Raw genomic sequence first — 17,470 nt, 5'->3', positions numbered from 1 at the left:
GTCTGTTACCAGAGGCACAGATGGGCATGTCTTCTGCCAGGTCCTGGATAGGCAGGACACCACAGAAGCACAAGATTGGAGCTGGGTCACAGGGCTCCTTGAGTTTCCAGTCAGGACTGAGGTTGGCAGACATGCTGCAAGGGGCATAGATGGGCATGGTTCCTTTTAGATCCCTTGCCAGATGGGGCTTGTGAACCAGACCAGGCCAAGCAGGACTGGAGCAAATCCACAGGAGAACAAGGCTGCTTCAGGTTCATGGCAGTCAGTGAGCCTGCCAAGGGAATTTTTACCTGCCTTCTCAAAGTGGTCCTTCAGGACTTCACTGATCTTTTGCCTCCTTCCTTAGATTTCAAAGATCCCAAAGAAGCACTTTTGTCAGTGGATGCCAGACTGTTCCGTCTATAGGGGGATTGCAAACAGGAGACCTCCTATTCCACCATCTTGCTTGAATCACTGTCAAGATGACAATATCCTTGCACAGTTCTTTGTTCCACATTGACTTTAAGGTTCCTGTCCTGTGGTATACATTAGGAAGGAAGTGTGTAGTTATTAAGAACATGAGTTCTCAGGTAGCATGGGTTCAAACTTAGGAACTGTTTATTACTTTTATATGTGTGATTGCAAGCAAGTTGCTTTAATCTCACTAACCCTTAGTGTTATCAGTTATAAAATATATACAATACCACAGAACCTAAAGAATTGTGAGGACTGAATATGAAAAGCCACAAAATGTGATTAGCCAAAGAGCAGAAAGGTGACTACCAGGGGATGGTGCTCTGTGTGGGAACTGTGATGTTGGTCAAAGGATACAAAGGATACAAAATTTCTGCTAGACAGGAAAAATTAAGTTCAGGAGCTCTATTGTAAAATGTGGTCATTGGAGCCAGCAAGCGGCATGATGTTTAAGGCACTGGACTCCCACATGACCCACCATAGTTTGATACTAGATCTGGCAGCTTACTTTCTCTCTCTCACACTCTCTGTTGAGCACACATGCTCTATAGCATTTTAAAACAACAATAATAAAATTAACTGAATAATTTAAAAAAAAACATAGTGATTATGGTTAACATCAGTGTATTATATATGAAAATTGCTTAAGAGAGTTATTTTTTTTTTTTTTGCCAGATCATGAAGTGTGCTCACTCACAGTGGTAGGAGGTGGAGAGAAAGTGAGAAAACAATCCCCTGGGGAATGGAAACACTGCAATTCCATCTCCTCCACCTCTCCCTTCTGCAGGGATGTTAGGCCTGCATACACATGTGTCCGGCATGTTATTCAAGCTGCTGGGCCCGAACGCCTGCCTGCAGTCAGCCAGGTGGGATCCAGTCACCTTAACCAACATGCCACTGGCTGACTCTGAGAGTAGATTTTAAATATTCTCATTGAAAAACTAAACTATGTGAGACAAATTCTAATGATATTTATTTAGTCATCTCACAATATAGACATATATCATGTAGTGGAAGAATTCTTCACCTCTTCTAGCTTCCGGTGTTTGACAGCAATCCTTGGCATTCCTTGATTTGTAGATGTGTTACTCCACCTGCATGACTGTCTTCTCCTTGTTTATCTTCATAGCATCTTCTCTATGTCTGTCTTTGTGTCCAAATTTCCCATCTTTATATGGACAAAATCATATTGGATATTTAATATCCTTATCTTAAAGTGACCTCCTTAAATTCCTTTACTAATGCCTTTTAAATACCTTATTCATAATAAGGTAGCATTATGAGGTACTAGAAGATAGGACTTCATGATATCTTTTGGGGAAACAAAATTTGTCCTAGAATATCAAACATCTACTTTTAATACTACCTCTTAAAGGACCCATATAACTTAAAATCCCCTAACCCAGAAGGTGTTTGTACTTTCCCAAAACTGTTTTTTATGTGTCCTACTTTTCTTTACCTAGATTCCCAGCCACCTCCTGAGAGTTGTCTCTTGGGTCTGGCTTAGCTGTCACTCTTGGTCTAATTAGGGGAGCCACTTGACCTGCAGCTCAGTAGGTCCCCAATTCTGCTTTTCTTGCATCAGTATCTGCCTCTGACTGCTTCCCTTGGAGATTGACCTTGTCCTTATTTTACCTTTATTAATTCTCTATTGGTATAAATAATAGTAACAGCTGATATTTATTGAAAGTTCTCATAAGCTAGAATTATACCAAACACTCCAAAGCATTGCCTCACAAGAGCCCTATCTTGTATATTGGCCATTTTGCAGATGAGGACATTGAGATTCAGAGAGGTTACATCATCTCAAATCACACAGCTAGGAAAAGACAAACCCAGAATGTAAACTTAAGAATGTTTAAAACCAAAGGTTGGTTCTTACTGATACAGTCATTGCTCTAAAAGTTTATATACTGTGGTAGTGAAATAAGATCATAAATGCAATAAATATAGAAAATAAAATAATGTAGAGAGGAAAACACAGGAAACTATGTAAACACTCCTAATCCCCAATGGGAGTTATCTAGGAAACCTTCCCCCAAAAGATAACAATTCATCCAACACATGTGGAAATGCCGGTTGTGGGAAGAGACAGGTGAAAGGATGCAATCAAAAAAGGACTTGAGTAGCATACAGAAATTTTGAAATCTTTGAGATGATAAAGGAATGGAAATTATACCAAGAAAAGATGGCATTACTTAGTCTTATTTTAAGCAGAGAAATTTTATACCCTGTTAGCATACTGAGAAATTTACTCAGTGTAATGAGGATTAAAGAAGATTGGATCGCAACAAATAAAGAGATAGGGCATTTATTAGAGTCTATTACCTTGAAATAGACCCCCCCCAAAAAAAGTGATGATACTTAAATGGAGATGATGGCAGAGGCCATAGAAAAGAGGAAGAAGATTTTAGAGAGAGTAGGCATAATCCTTTCACTGGGGGCTAATCTAATGTGAGAATGAAAAAGAGGAAGAACAATAAAATAACTTCCAGGTTTCTAGTCTGGTGCCTGATTACACAGTGATGCTATTCACTCAAATAGAGAATAAGAAGGAAATCCAGGTGTTGGGTAGAGGGAGACAGTTAGGGCTTGCACTTTGAATATGTTGAGGAGGAAGTACTGTAGGTCATGTAAATAGAGATGTCTATGAGGCTGTTGGATGTATGGGTTTAGAGGTCAAGGATCATCACAATGATCCCCTAAACTGATCTCCTTGCTTCTACCTCTGTGGCTTTCCATCACTCTGAAAACTGGTCTCTACACATTAGATTAGACTGCATCCTCCCCTGTTTGCTAATGATGGTTGCCCATGTCATTCAAAATGAAAATGCAAGTCTTGGCTATGACCTATTATACAAAGACATCTATAACCTATATTTCCATGACACTCCTTGACTTTACAGGGTAGGCATGCAATAAATATTTGTGAATTAATGAATGCATGGAAAGTCTGATCATAGATACAGATTTAATTCACTCAGTAATTACTTCCTTGAATATTATGTATTAAGTATTGTTCTAGATTCTGAGAAATAACAAAGTAGATCATAAGTGTGCCATTATGGATTTTACTTCCTAGCTGAGGAGAAAAAAATAACAGATAATTAAATATACCAGATGCCAGATGGTAACAAACACTACAGAGAAAAAATGAAGTGAACTCAGGAAGATGGACTTCAGAATAATGAACATAAGGTGGTGGAACCCCACAAGAAAATGAATCATCACATACAGTGATAAGAGCAAATATCAACAATTAAGGGATGAATGGAGGAAGAGAAGTCATTGAACAAGTTTAGTAAATGGGACAAAAGACAGTATCATGCATGGAAGTCAAGGAAGTGAAGAATCTCAAGAAAAAAAGTGTAATCAATAATTTCATGCTTAGACTAATAGGGGTCAAGTACTAAATGAATAAAAATATATATTTTAGAATTTGGCATTTAGGTGAATTTACAAAGATAAGCTTCAGTGGAACAGGGTGATCAGAAGCCAGGTTACCATGAACTAAAAAAAAATAACAGGATATGAAGATATCAATACAGTGAATATGATCCACTATTCTCAGAAATCACTGAGTAAAAATTTAAAAAGATAAAAGGGATAACAACCTAATGGATTAAAACACATCAAATACCTTTAAATCTATAAATTGATAAATGTACATATCAATACATATTAATCACATATAATTATATGACTTATAATCAATATATAATGTGTTATATAATATAAATGTAGTATTATGATGATGTTATATTAATGGTACAACATATATAATAGATACAGTAATAGCATATATGTAATATAGTAAGCCCTTTAGATCCACAAAGCTTACATTCTAAGACTCAAAGGATATTTTGTAATTTTATCAACAGTACTAGGGAGAAATGTTCACCTGTTGAAATATCCATTTTGTAAGATAAATAATAATGTGATTGGATGTATGGAAAAAAATGAAATGAAAAATAAAATAAAATAAAAAAGAAAAGGATGCCTGAAACCCTGGATGGTACAGAGCCCTATGTATACTATGTTGTTTTTTCTTTTTTTTTACATGTATATCTATGACAAAGTTTAATTTATGAATTAGGTACAACAAGAGACAAACAACAGTAAGATGGAATGATATAACACTATACTATAATAATAGTTATGTGAATGTGGTCTCTCTCTCTCAAAATATCTTATTGAACTGTGCAAACCTCCTTGTGATCCATCAATCTGATAAAAGAGACAGCTACTGACTAGTGGGAAGGTAGTACATATGGCATGGCTATGCTGGACAAAAAGATCGATTATTCACATCCTGGTTGGGACAGAGCACAATAACACAAGATTTCATCTTTCTGCTCAGAACGAGCAGTTTAAACCAATGAGTTGTTTATTTCTGGAATTTTCCATTTAATATTTTCGAACAATGTTGATATCAGGCAATTGAAACCATACAAAACAGTGAATGAAGGGCATACTGTACATAATATATGCAATATATATATATATATCAAAATCTGGACCATGGAGACTCTATGGTTTAAATGACTGATTTCCTTAATAAGTTTGAAAGGATAAAACTTATGAAAGGAAACCTATAAAATAATATAAAAATGATAGTAACCAGTTATGACATTTGAATTTTTTTTCTCACCAGTGAGCAAGTGCACTCACCAGAGAGAGTTAGATAGGGGGAAAGGAAAAAACAACCACCAGAAATAATGGTCACACCATAATCCCTTCTCCTGCCTCCACTCCTTTTAGGATTTTGGGCAAGTGTGCACGTATGCCCAGTGTTTTCTCAATCTAACAGGCCCAGGTCTCAAACCATGCAGTTGGCCATGTGGGATCCAGCTGCTTTAATCCTAAGCCATGGGGCTAACCCATGAAATTTGAATTCTATTTGGATCTTTATTTGAACAGATTATTTTTAAAAAGACAATAGGAAACGTTAAACATTGGTATTAATATTAAATAGTTAATCAAATGTGTTTATTATTTGTCTTAAAGAGAGCACTTACAGGGCTAGCAGATAGCATGGTGGTTAAGGGTGTTGTACTCTCACATGGTTGACCGCAGTTAGAAAGCAAGCCAAGTGCAGTGCTCAAATTTTCCCTTGTCTCTCTCACTCTGTCACTCCCTGGTCAAATTAAAAAATAAATAAATTTTTAAAAATGGTTCTTCCTTTTTTAAAGAGGTTTTTTGCTATAGGGCACATGTGCTTGCCAGAAAGAGAGAGAGAGACAGAAAGCAAGAAATCACCCCTGGGGGGATGGCCATGCAGCAATCCCTTCTCCTCCATTCTCCTCATGGGATCTTGGGCATGGACGCACATGCACCCAGCATGAGTTTTAGCCATCCTGTCTGGGACTCAAACCGTGGTGGACTACATGGGAGTTTAGCAACATAGCCATTATGCCAACTGCTGGTCCCTAAAAAATAATTCTTGAAAGAAAAAAAAAAAAAGAGAAAGAGAGTACTTATTATTCAGAGATATATAATTATTTATGAATGAAGTGCCAGGTTGAGAATTTGCTTCCAAGTAATTTGGGTGGGATGGAGAGTGAGAGTAAAGATAAAGCAAGATTGACCATAAGGTGATAATTACCAAAGGTGGGCAATAAAAACATGAGGATTTATTATAATATTCTCCATCTGGCTCTGTTGCATAATGGATAGTGCATTGGACTTCTATTACAATACTCTCCAATTTTCTATACTTTTAATATTTTCCAATTTTTAAGCTTTGTGGTGGGTACACAGATCTTAAAAATTATTGTTTCTGAATTTTTCTTAATTATTTTATAATAATAATGCAAATGTCAGAAGCATACAGTGAGTTATAACTCTTATATTTTATCCCTTACTGAAAATAACCATTGCCCCTCTATAAGTCAACTAATCATGCTTTTATGTTAAGAAGCTCCTTTTCAGAGGAAGCAGGTGGCATAGTGGTTAAGGCGCTGGACTCCCAAACAGCCAACCATGGTTTAAGTTCTGAAGCCGGTGGCTTCAAACGCATGCTGGGCACATGTACATATGTGCCTAAAATCTTGAGAATAGAGGATAAGGAACTGGGGCATGGCCACCCACCTGCAGGGGGTGATTTCTCACTTTCTGTCTCTGTTCCTCTAGAGAGCACATACTTCCTATAGCAAAAATTTCTCAAAAAAAAAAAAAAAAGAAAAGCTCCTTTTCAATTGATACAAACTTGTTGATGGAGGGGAAATGGCCAAACTATATTATTCCCTTCACAACTTCATTTTCTTATATTTTAAATGGGAACAAATGCAAGTTGATAACAAAGTTTATTTTTCCATGCCTTAAGTTCCTAGAAGAATATCATTATTAAGATGTAACAATTTTATACATAATCCATTTTGCCAATGACTACATTGCTTTTGCTTTTTGTCTCTAGTGAAAACTCTTACTCTATATTTGAAATGTTTTCCTCTTTGTCCTCAGAAAAAATGAGGGAAGAGAACATAACACATCACTGATTTTCACTGACTACTGACTTTGCTAGACCAAGTGAGAAACCTCTCGAGAGTACTGTCCTGCTTCTCCTTTTCCCCAGGCCATTTGGATTTGGAGTGTCTCAGGTATTAGTTCAGCCTCAAACATGGCACTAGATCGGTCAGTGGATTTGGCACTTGATCTGATATAGAATTCTTTTTTTGTTTGTTTTGTTTTTGAGAGATATTTTTCTGTAGGGTACGTGTGCTCTCTGGAGAGACAGAGAGAAACAGAGAGACAGAAAGCAAGAAATCACCCCCTGGGGGTGGGGGGATGGCTAAACTGCAGCCCCTTCTTTTCCATTCTCCTCTAGGGATTTTCAGCATACATGCGCACAAGCTTGGCATGAGGTGTTGTTCGTTTGTTTGTTTTCATATATTTTATTTTAAATTCTTGTATATATTCATTCACTACACACACTTGTAAAGTGAATTTTCCCAACATGAATACACTTAACAACAGTTCAGTCAAGGATACTATACACATTATCATCAACAGATAATAATCCATTTCTGTGTCCCATAAATGTCTTGCCTCTCTATTTTTCTCCTTAATTTCTTTACTCACTCTCTCCTTCTCCTCTCACCCTCTACCCACACTGTATCCAGTATCCATAACCATTCTTCATGTTTCTATATCCTCTCATCTTTCAGTTTCTGTCATAGAGTGTAGAGTATTTTTTTCTTTTTTTATTTTTTATTATCATAATCTTCTTTATATTACATTGAATTACATATAACTTTACAGCATATTACATTGCTTTTTCAAAAGGGAATGCCATGCATGTCAGTCAGTACAGAGACATTAATCTCCTCGCTTCAACATTCAATATCTTTTCTATGTTTTCCCCAATCATTATTATTATTATTCTAATTATTTTTTAAAACAGTCTAACGACTGTTGGGGAGGGGACACACCATGTCTCTCTTTCATAGCCTGGCTTGGTTCACTTAGCAGTAAATCTTCCATATTCATCCATTTTCTGTCAAAATCAAAGGTCTTTTTCTTTTTTCATGGCTAAGAAGTATTCCATAGAGTATATGTACCACACTTTTTCAATCCATTCATCTGTTCATGGACATTTGGGTTGGTACCATGTCTTAGCAATTTTAAACAATGCCGCAATAAACACAGATGTGCAAGCGCTTTTCCAACTGAGTGTTCTCCTGTCCTTTGGGTGGGTACACAGGAGTGGGATTGCTGGATCATAAGGTAGTTCTATTTTTATATCTTTGAGGAATCTCCGTATTATTCTCTACAGTAGCTGGACCAATTTACATTCCCACCAGCAGTGTAGGAGAGTTCCCCTTTAACCACAACCCTGCTAGCATTTACTATTTTTTGTTTTTTTTAATCTTAGTCATTCTGACTGGGGTTAGGTAGTATCTCATTGTGGTTTTGATCTGCATATCCCTTATGATGAGGGATGTTGAGCAATTTTTCATATGCTTTTTGGCTATATGTATATCTTCCTTAGAAAGCTGTTTTTTTTTTTTTTTTTTTTTTTTTTTTTTTTTTTTTTTCCCGGTCCTTTTCCCCATTTTTAATTGGGGTGGTCTTTTTTTTTTTTTTTTCAAGTAAGCTGTTTGAGTTCCCTGTGTATTCTGGTTATCAGTCTCTTCTCTGAGGCATAGTTTACAAAAATATTCTACCATTCTGAATATTTTCAATTCCCAGTAATTACTGTGTTTTGCTGTGTAGAAATTTCTTAATCTGATGTAGTTCCACTTGTCTACATTTGAGATCACTGACTGTGTTTTGTGGGTCTTATTTAAGAAATCTTTAAGTACCCTGATGTCTCCCAGAGTTTACTCAAAGATTTCTACAAGTAGTTTTTATAGTTTTGTAGACCTCAAACTATAAAATCCACTTTGAGTTGATTTTTATCAATGGTGAGAGGTAGGGGTTCAGATTCATCTTTCTGCAGGTGGATACCCACTTTTTCCAGCACCATTTGCTAAAGAGCTTTTACTTTTCCCGCTGGATTGACTGGTACAATTTGTCAAAAATCAGTTGACTATATGTTTGGGATTTATTTCTGGGCTCACTGTTCTGTTCCATTGGTCCACATGTCTGTTTTTGTGCCAATACCATGCTGTTTTGAAAATGATAACTTTTTAATATATTTTTTGATCAGGGAGTGAGATGCCTCCTATTCCACTCTTTTTGCACAGGATGGCTTTGGTAATATGGAATCTTTTATGATTCCAGACAAATGTTTAAGCCTCTGGGTCTGGGACTTGAACTGCAGTCAACTATGTGGGAGTCCAGTCATATAACCATTACACCATCTGTTGGTCTCATAGAATTCTTTAAAAAGGAATTTAAAGAATTTAAATGAATTTAAATTCTTTAATAAGAGTGTGTTTGTGTCCTTGCTCCTTTTTTTTCCAAAGGGGAAGGGAAAAAAGAGGTAGTATGGGAAACAGGAGAAGGACATTTCCTGGAAGCAGGAATCTGAGGTCTGCTTTTCAGTTTCAAGATTAAACGCTGTTCTCATGATTTTTTTAAGTTTCTAAATCAGGATGTTTGGATCCCTTCTAAAATTTTGCTTTTCAATTGGGTTAGAGTGTTCTATTTTAGTATACTTCTCACTTACTCCCATAATATAAAAGAGGCACTTTGATATCAAAGCTAAATGAAAGAGGAAACAGTGCTTGTTTTCACATGAAGTAAGAGTCATCCACCCTCTTGTGAGCATTATGAATTTATTGATCTACTTTCTCACTGCTTCTTTTATCTCAACTTAGTCTTGGTAGAAGACTTTGGTAGCCTCTCTCTTCTATTTTAATGGGTTGCTATATATCTACCTTCACCCTCCAGATTCATGAAAGGATGCCTCCACGAAGACAGATCCCATTGCCTATTTCACCTGCACGGCTTCACCTACCTCTTTCAAATTGTACCCCTAATTGATTCTTCCGCTCTGGCAGCTTTATTCCTTCAGTTCTGTGGATTGTGACTGATGAAATGTGTGTCCTAACCTTTCCTTTCTAGGGAGGACACAGCATCTTTATCTTGCTACCTCTTCTGGTCACTGTTTTATTTCCTTTATGTTGATTCTCAAGCTTCTACACATGATCTAGACCCGCTGATTCTGTTTCCTCATGGCCATCTGAAGCCTGGCTTCCTCTTTGACACTTCCATGTAGAATATAATTTTACAGGCAAGCAGGCACCTCACCACCATATACTGTGGCTCAGAGTCTGTTACATTCCCCTTGTTTGATTGAAAGATTTTCATCTGTGGTCTTTTCACATCTCCTTGTGAACTCACCCTTCTCAGTCTCCTTGACATTGAAAATCTTTGGTACCTTTAAACCTTTTCATGATAACTTCTGGCTGTTTTACTATCCTTCACCTTACTCTTTTATTTAAAAACTTCTTTTTATATTGGGCTCTAGGGGGCTAATTTATAGCATCACTTAATCTTACTGCATAATTTTAAACCAGTTGAAAAATTAGAAATAGAAAATCGTCAAATAGATATTAACTGTTTTTATAGATTTATGACCAAAGGGATGCTAATATCTTCTGCCTTTCCATTTATCTTAAACCCCAAGACTGAAAGAACCTAGTTGAGGAAATAATAATTGGATCTGTAGAGCCAACACATTTACCCCAAATTGCTCTCCCCTCTCCAAAGGACAATCAAAAATTGTTATATAAAAGATCTGGAGATTATCATGATTTTATTTTCTTTTTTTGAGAGAAATTTTTTCTATAGGGTATGTGTGCTCGTTGGAGAGACAGAGATACAGAAAACAAGAAATTACTCCTCGGGGGGTATAGCCATGCCACATCCTTTCCCCTCCATTTTCCTCTTGGGATGTTGGGCATATATGCACATGTGCCCAGTGTGAGTTTTAAGACACCTGGTCTTGGACTTGAACCACGATCAGTTACGTGGGAGTCCAGTGATGTAACCATTACACCATATGCTTGTCCCAATTATCATGATATTAGTCTAGTGGTGTGATGTGAAACTGCACATGCATACAGAATGTGGGATATACTCCATACTGTTTTAGTAATCACCTGTATGTAGATAATTTTCAAATCCTTATTTCCAAGTCATACACATGTCTAAACTTTAGAATATTAAAACCACCCACATCATTCTGTTCCTGTAGCCCCAGCTCCTACCTATTATGGTCGACGGTACTACCACTCTTCAGTAATCATCTTAGGCATCATCTTTCAGTCATCATGCTTTTTTATGCCTATTGATTTTCCTTTTTAAATATCTCTAGGCTCATTCTTGCCAATTTGTATCCCTATAACTTTACTGCACTCTTTATTTATCATGTCTTTAACAACTGTTACGTGCATACCAAGAACCAGGAATTTTTTAAGTAGTGGAGATGTAAAAGAAAGTTAAAACACAATTCAGCCCTCATAGGGATTAAAAGAGTTGACAGAGTTATCAAATTATAATCCAAACAAATAAGTAATCTCAACAGAGACCAGTGTAATGTCTTAAAGACACTTGGTGCTATAAGAGCCTCTGACAGGAAGGAAGGTATAACATGCCTTCTACAGGAAGTGACATTGAGGTTGAAATGTAAAGTAGGAGAAGTGATTAGACAAAAAATAGAGGCTCCTCTACTCATTGGAGCAAAATGAGTAGAGCATGAGAGAAACTAAGCACAGAGCCAAGGAGCTAGAAATATAGGCAGGGGTCATGTGTGGTACCATACATGATGCTGCAGAGTATTTTCCATATTTCGAAATCAAAGAAAGCCATAGAAGTCCCAAAGTCACAAAGTCCATGGGACTGAGATGATCAGATTACACCTTTCTTTCTTTCTTTTTCTTCCTTTCTTTTTCCTTCCTTCTTTCTTTTTAAGTGAAAAATCACCTCCCAGGGAGGATGACCATGCTAAATCCCTTCTCCATTTTCCTCTTGGGATTTTGGGCACACACACACACATACACACCCAGTATGATTTTCAAGCCACCGACTCTGGGACTCAAACTGTGGTTGCCATGTGGGAATCCAATGCCTTAACCACCATACTACCTGCTGATCCCAAGATTACACTTTGTCAAATACCACTATTGTGTTTTTAGATCACTGCCTTTGTTCCCAGATTGAATGTATATGTGTGTCTTATTCCTCTGCCTTTAATTATTACACAAATCAATGCCCAAATAATCCTCATATTGAGCAATTTGGAACTTGTTTCCTGATCAAAGTATTTAGATGACTTTCAATATTTTTAAGATACAGCTCATACCATCAGATCTGTTTTGCTAAGACTTATATCCATCTTGGCAGTAAGTTTCCTAGGCCAAAACATATTTCCACTTCTCCCCATCACTGGCTCTCTTCTTTGGCTAAGCAGTCTTCTATATGCCTCTCAAACACCTGTCTCACGTTTGCCTTTCATTTCTTTGTTCAAAACTGAGCTTTAGAAACTTCTGCCAATATTTTTCTCTTACTAAAATCCATTCTTATTCAAGGTCTCACTCAAATCCTGCCTGCTGTGTGACATGTTCACTAACTACTTCAGACTACGGCGTGAGCTCACACACGCTAAACTCTGATAGGACTTGTGATCGCAACAGAGCTAAACAAGAACAGGCCTTGCAGAGGGAGATTTTCTTCGCAATACATAATTATATTTCCCATTTTATGCACCCTGATTCTTGTTTCATATGTCAATTTGGACCTGGATTATGACCTTATTCTCAATGTCACTAGTTTTGTTTTGTTTTCCATTACTAATGCAATCTTGTATTTAAAAAATGTTTTTGAAAATAGACAAAGATAAAAATCAGAGTCTGAGTCTAATTAAAATGAAACATTTTGTGTTCTTAAATATTTGTACTATTTTTATTTTTTTAAGATTTATTTTTTTATTTCTTCCATGAGTGAGAGCGATGCACAGAGAGAGACAGAGAGCACCCCAGCATAATCTTGATTCTGTGATCCATGACTATGTGTATGTCTGGCGTACTCATGGAGGACTCCTGTCATGAACCCAGGACCCTGTCACGTGGGTCAGCCCCACAGCGTTGTGTTTTACTGCTGCACCACTGTCAAATACCCTCATAGGATTTTCTCTTGCTGCATGATACACTATTGAGTTGCTATTCCATAATTTATTCCACCATGCCTGGTTGCAGGACAATTTCAATTTTTTTTATTTCAGCTTGTTGTAAATAATTTGGTTAAATCACAATTTCTAGTCTAGTTTCAACTATTTTCTTAGGATAGATTTTTAAAAATATGCATTTACTAGGAACCAGTTTTTGTTACTTATCACCCAATTGCTTTTCAACAAGGCTATATTACAAATAGTGTAGAAAAATTCATCTCAGCATATTCCCACTTGAATGGGTTATCATTCATATATCTTTAGTAATTTAATTTTTTTCTTTTTCTTCCCTTTTCTTTTTCTGTCTTTTGCCATAGGGCATATGCACTCACCAGAGAGAGACAGAATAGAGAGAGGGCAAGTGAGAAATTACCCCCCTCCGGGGGGTGGTGGCCATTCTATAATCCCTTCTTCATTCTCTTAGAGTTTTGAGCATGTACACATGCACCTCCGGGCCCAGTACTCAAACCACAGACATCTGTGTGAGATCCTAGCACCTTAGCCACCACACTACCTGCTGGCCCCGTAATTCAATATTTTTCAAATTATATAATATTGTTGGTTTGATTTGAATATCTGTGACTAGTGAAATTTAATATTTGTCTATATGTTATTTGAGAGACCAAGTGTTGCAGAAATTACTGCAAAAAATGTAGGCAAGTGAGTTGGGCGAGCTGGGAGGCTTGTTCTGAGGCTAGATTCTTCCTTTTATTCTACAAATATACCTGGCAGGCCAGTTGTGTGTCTTGCACTACACTCTGTTTCAGGCTGACCATAAAGCAGTAGTTCCTAAATAATTATTACACAAATCAATGCCCAAATAATCCTCATATTGAGCAATTTGGAACTTGTTTCCTGATCAAAGTATTTAGATGACTTTCAATATTTTTAAGATACAGCTCATACCATCAGATCTGTTTTGCTAAGACTTATATCCATCTTGGCAGTAAGTTTCCTAGGCCAAAACATATTTCCACTTCTCCCCATCACTGGCTCTCTTCTTTGGCTAAGCAGTCTTCTATATGCCTCTCAAACACCTGTCTCACGTTTGCCTTTCATTTCTTTGTTCAAAACTGAGCTTTAGAAACTTCTGCCAATATTTTTCTCTTACTAAAATCCATTCTTATTCAAGGTCTCACTCAAATCCTGCCTGCTGTGTGACATGTTCACTAACTACTTCAGACTACGGCGTGAGCTCACACACGCTAAACTCTGATAGGACTTGTGATCGCAACAGAGCTAAACAAGAACAGGCCTTGCAGAGGGAGATTTTCTTCGCAATACATAATTATATTTCCCATTTTATGCACCCTGATTCTTGTTTCATATGTCAATTTGGACCTGGATTATGACCTTATTCTCAATGTCACTAGTTTTGTTTTGTTTTCCATTACTAATGCAATCTTGTATTTAAAAAATGTTTTTGAAAATAGACAAAGATAAAAATCAGAGTCTGAGTCTAATTAAAATGAAACATTTTGTGTTCTTAAATATTTGTACTATTTTTATTTTTTTAAGATTTATTTTTTTATTTCTTCCATGAGTGAGAGCGATGCACAGAGAGAGACAGAGAGCACCCCAGCATAATCTTGATTCTGTGATCCATGACTATGTGTATGTCTGGCGTACTCATGGAGGACTCCTGTCATGAACCCAGGACCCTGTCACGTGGGTCAGCCCCACAGCGTTGTGTTTTACTGCTGCACCACTGTCAAATACCCTCATAGGATTTTCTCTTGCTGCATGATACACTATTGAGTTGCTATTCCATAATTTATTCCACCATGCCTGGTTGCAGGACAATTTCAATTTTTTTTATTTCAGCTTGTTGTAAATAATTTGGTTAAATCACAATTTCTAGTCTAGTTTCAACTATTTTCTTAGGATAGATTTTTAAAAATATGCATTTACTAGGAACCAGTTTTTGTTACTTATCACCCAATTGCTTTTCAACAAGGCTATATTACAAATAGTGTAGAAAAATTCATCTCAGCATATTCCCACTTGAATGGGTTATCATTCATATATCTTTAGTAATTTAATTTTTTTCTTTTTCTTCCCTTTTCTTTTTCTGTCTTTTGCCATAGGGCATATGCACTCACCAGAGAGAGACAGAATAGAGAGAGGGCAAGTGAGAAATTACCCCCCTCCGGGGGGTGGTGGCCATTCTATAATCCCTTCTTCATTCTCTTAGAGTTTTGAGCATGTACACATGCACCCAGAGTGATTTTCAAGTTGCCGGGCCCAGTACTCAAACCACAGACATCTGTGTGAGATCCTAGCACCTTAGCCACCACACTACCTGCTGGCCCCGTAATTCAATATTTTTCAAATTATATAATATTGTTGGTTTGATTTGAATATCTGTGACTAGTGAAATTTAATATTTGTCTATATGTTATTTGAGAGACCAAGTGTTGCAGAAATTACTGCAAAAAATGTAGGCAAGTGAGTTGGGCGAGCTGGGAGGCTTGTTCTGAGGCTAGATTCTTCCTTTTATTCTACAAATATACCTGGCAGGCCAGTTGTGTGTCTTGCACTACACTCTGTTTCAGGCTGACCATAAAGCAGTAGTTCCTAAATTTTCCAGCATATTAGAATCAACTGGGGAATATGAAAATCTCTGACTGCCTGGCTCCCACCCAGACATTCTGATTTACTTGCTAATTGGTGTGACCTTGCAGCAAGAGTTTGAAACCTCCCCAGGTGTTTTCGTTGTGCAGCAAAGTCTGAGAACCTATTGAGAGTAAAGAAGGAGGGAGTCGAAGAACACAGGAATGCAGACCCTGGTACAGAAAAAGGCAAGGACGACTGTGATAAGCACGTGGTGTGTCGAGAGTCTGGCAGACTTCCTCTCTGCTGGGTTACTTCAGACAGTGGCTTTGAACAGTCTCATCTGGACGACTTTAAAAAGATAACATTCGGCATTCAGCAGAATGAAACACTGATGCTAGTAAACCGAATAGCTATTTAGTATCTCAGTCGAAATCTCAGTTTTCATTTGAGAAGCCTGGCAGCCACTGATATATCAACCGTGACATCCTCCCTATCACTTGGGAATCAGCTGGTGGAGAGCAGCTATTCCTGAAAAAGTCATCCTTGAAACAAAATTCAAGCCTTTACGTGGTATGCCTGGGAGAAGATATGTGTGCCATGTCGTAAATATACTCAATGTTATTATATACACATTATGTTGATTAGAAATGGTGGGGTCAGCTCAGTGTTACCAGAAATAACACCCTGCTAAGTGGTGATGGATCCATTTGGAAGGTTGCAGGTTGGGTTGCCTGGTTAACCTGGACATGCCTGGAGCAGGCACTTGTGATGCTAGAAAGCTGGGGAGGCTGGGGCAGAGCATCAGTGTGAAAATCTGAGGAAGTTTAGTTTTTTTCCCCCTTTCTCACTTATTCTCATGAAAGAAAGCTCTAAAATCGTGTGTAGTTCCTTATTTCCCCTGTGAATTGGTTTTTATAGAGTACCTCTCTCCTGGCAAATATATGTCAAATGTGTGCAAAGATTTTTCTCCATCTCCTTTTGATTTAGTTTCAGAACATACAACATCTGCTAAAGCTGAAGTCCATAGTCTTAGAAATTTCTCTTTCATTGCACTCAGTCTGCACCTCATTAGTACAATTCAGATGGAAATGCTGTAGAGATGCAATATTGCTAACAGATTGTACTTTCCCAGGAAATCTGACCCCCCAAATTTGATTTATTTAACATATTTGCATTTTAATGGATTTTTCTGAAAGGGTAATCTTCTCATCAAGATGGGCTGCTGTGGTTTTACTGAGTAATTCACAATTTCCAGCTCATTTATATGTATTTATTAATGTGCAGTATGAACATTTACTCAATGTGCAGGCAAATATGAATCATGTTTACCTGAAATGTATGTTTCAAAATTTGAAAGAGTGAGCATTTGGTATTTTGGTTACCTTACAGATGTTAATTTCCTGGTTGAATATATTCCATTGAGTCAATTTTCTGGTTTCATAGTAACTAAGGCTTTTGTGGTATCCTGTAGTTTGCAGTCCTCTTTTCACATACGTGAACTCATTTAATAACATGAATGACCTCTTGGGGTAGCTTAATGATCTTTGAAGCTATAGGAGATCCACTTAAAGGGCCTGCTCCTCTCTTACTAACTTCCAGTGAGGCAGCTTCCTAAAGCGATCCTGACTAAGTTCTCGCATTTAGGTGGGTGGAGATGGTCAGTGGATGTGGGCCATTATCTGATATGACCAGATTGAAATCTGGCACTCTCCTATTCCACTAGCCCCAGCCTCCTCCCAAACTCCATTTTTTAGGTTTACTTGGCACATGCAGGTTATTAATGTTTTTCCAGTATTTTTCAGTCCTTTAGGTTTTCACAGGAATTAGTGGATTTCCTCCTAATCA

General features: G+C 37.3%; 1 long non-coding RNA gene across 1 annotated transcript in view; it reads right to left on the bottom strand.

The window, feature by feature from the left end:
* Nucleotides 1-295: 295 nt before the first annotated feature.
* Nucleotides 296-17,470, bottom strand: part of LOC102484074 (uncharacterized) — a 30,935-nt gene continuing 13,760 nt past the window's right edge. Inside the window, exons 3-4 of the long non-coding RNA XR_337485.1 lie at nt 1,481-1,621; nt 296-515 (exon numbers count right to left, since the gene is read on the bottom strand). This is a non-coding gene — a long non-coding RNA (uncharacterized LOC102484074). The remainder of the gene's footprint in view (nt 516-1,480; nt 1,622-17,470) is intronic.

The sequence above is a fragment of the Tupaia chinensis genome, unplaced genomic scaffold (assembly GCF_000334495.1).
Source record: "Tupaia chinensis unplaced genomic scaffold, TupChi_1.0 Scaffold146687_1, whole genome shotgun sequence".
Lineage (NCBI taxonomy): Eukaryota > Metazoa > Chordata > Mammalia > Scandentia > Tupaiidae > Tupaia > Tupaia belangeri.
This window is presented reverse-complemented; position numbering and strand designations above follow the sequence as displayed.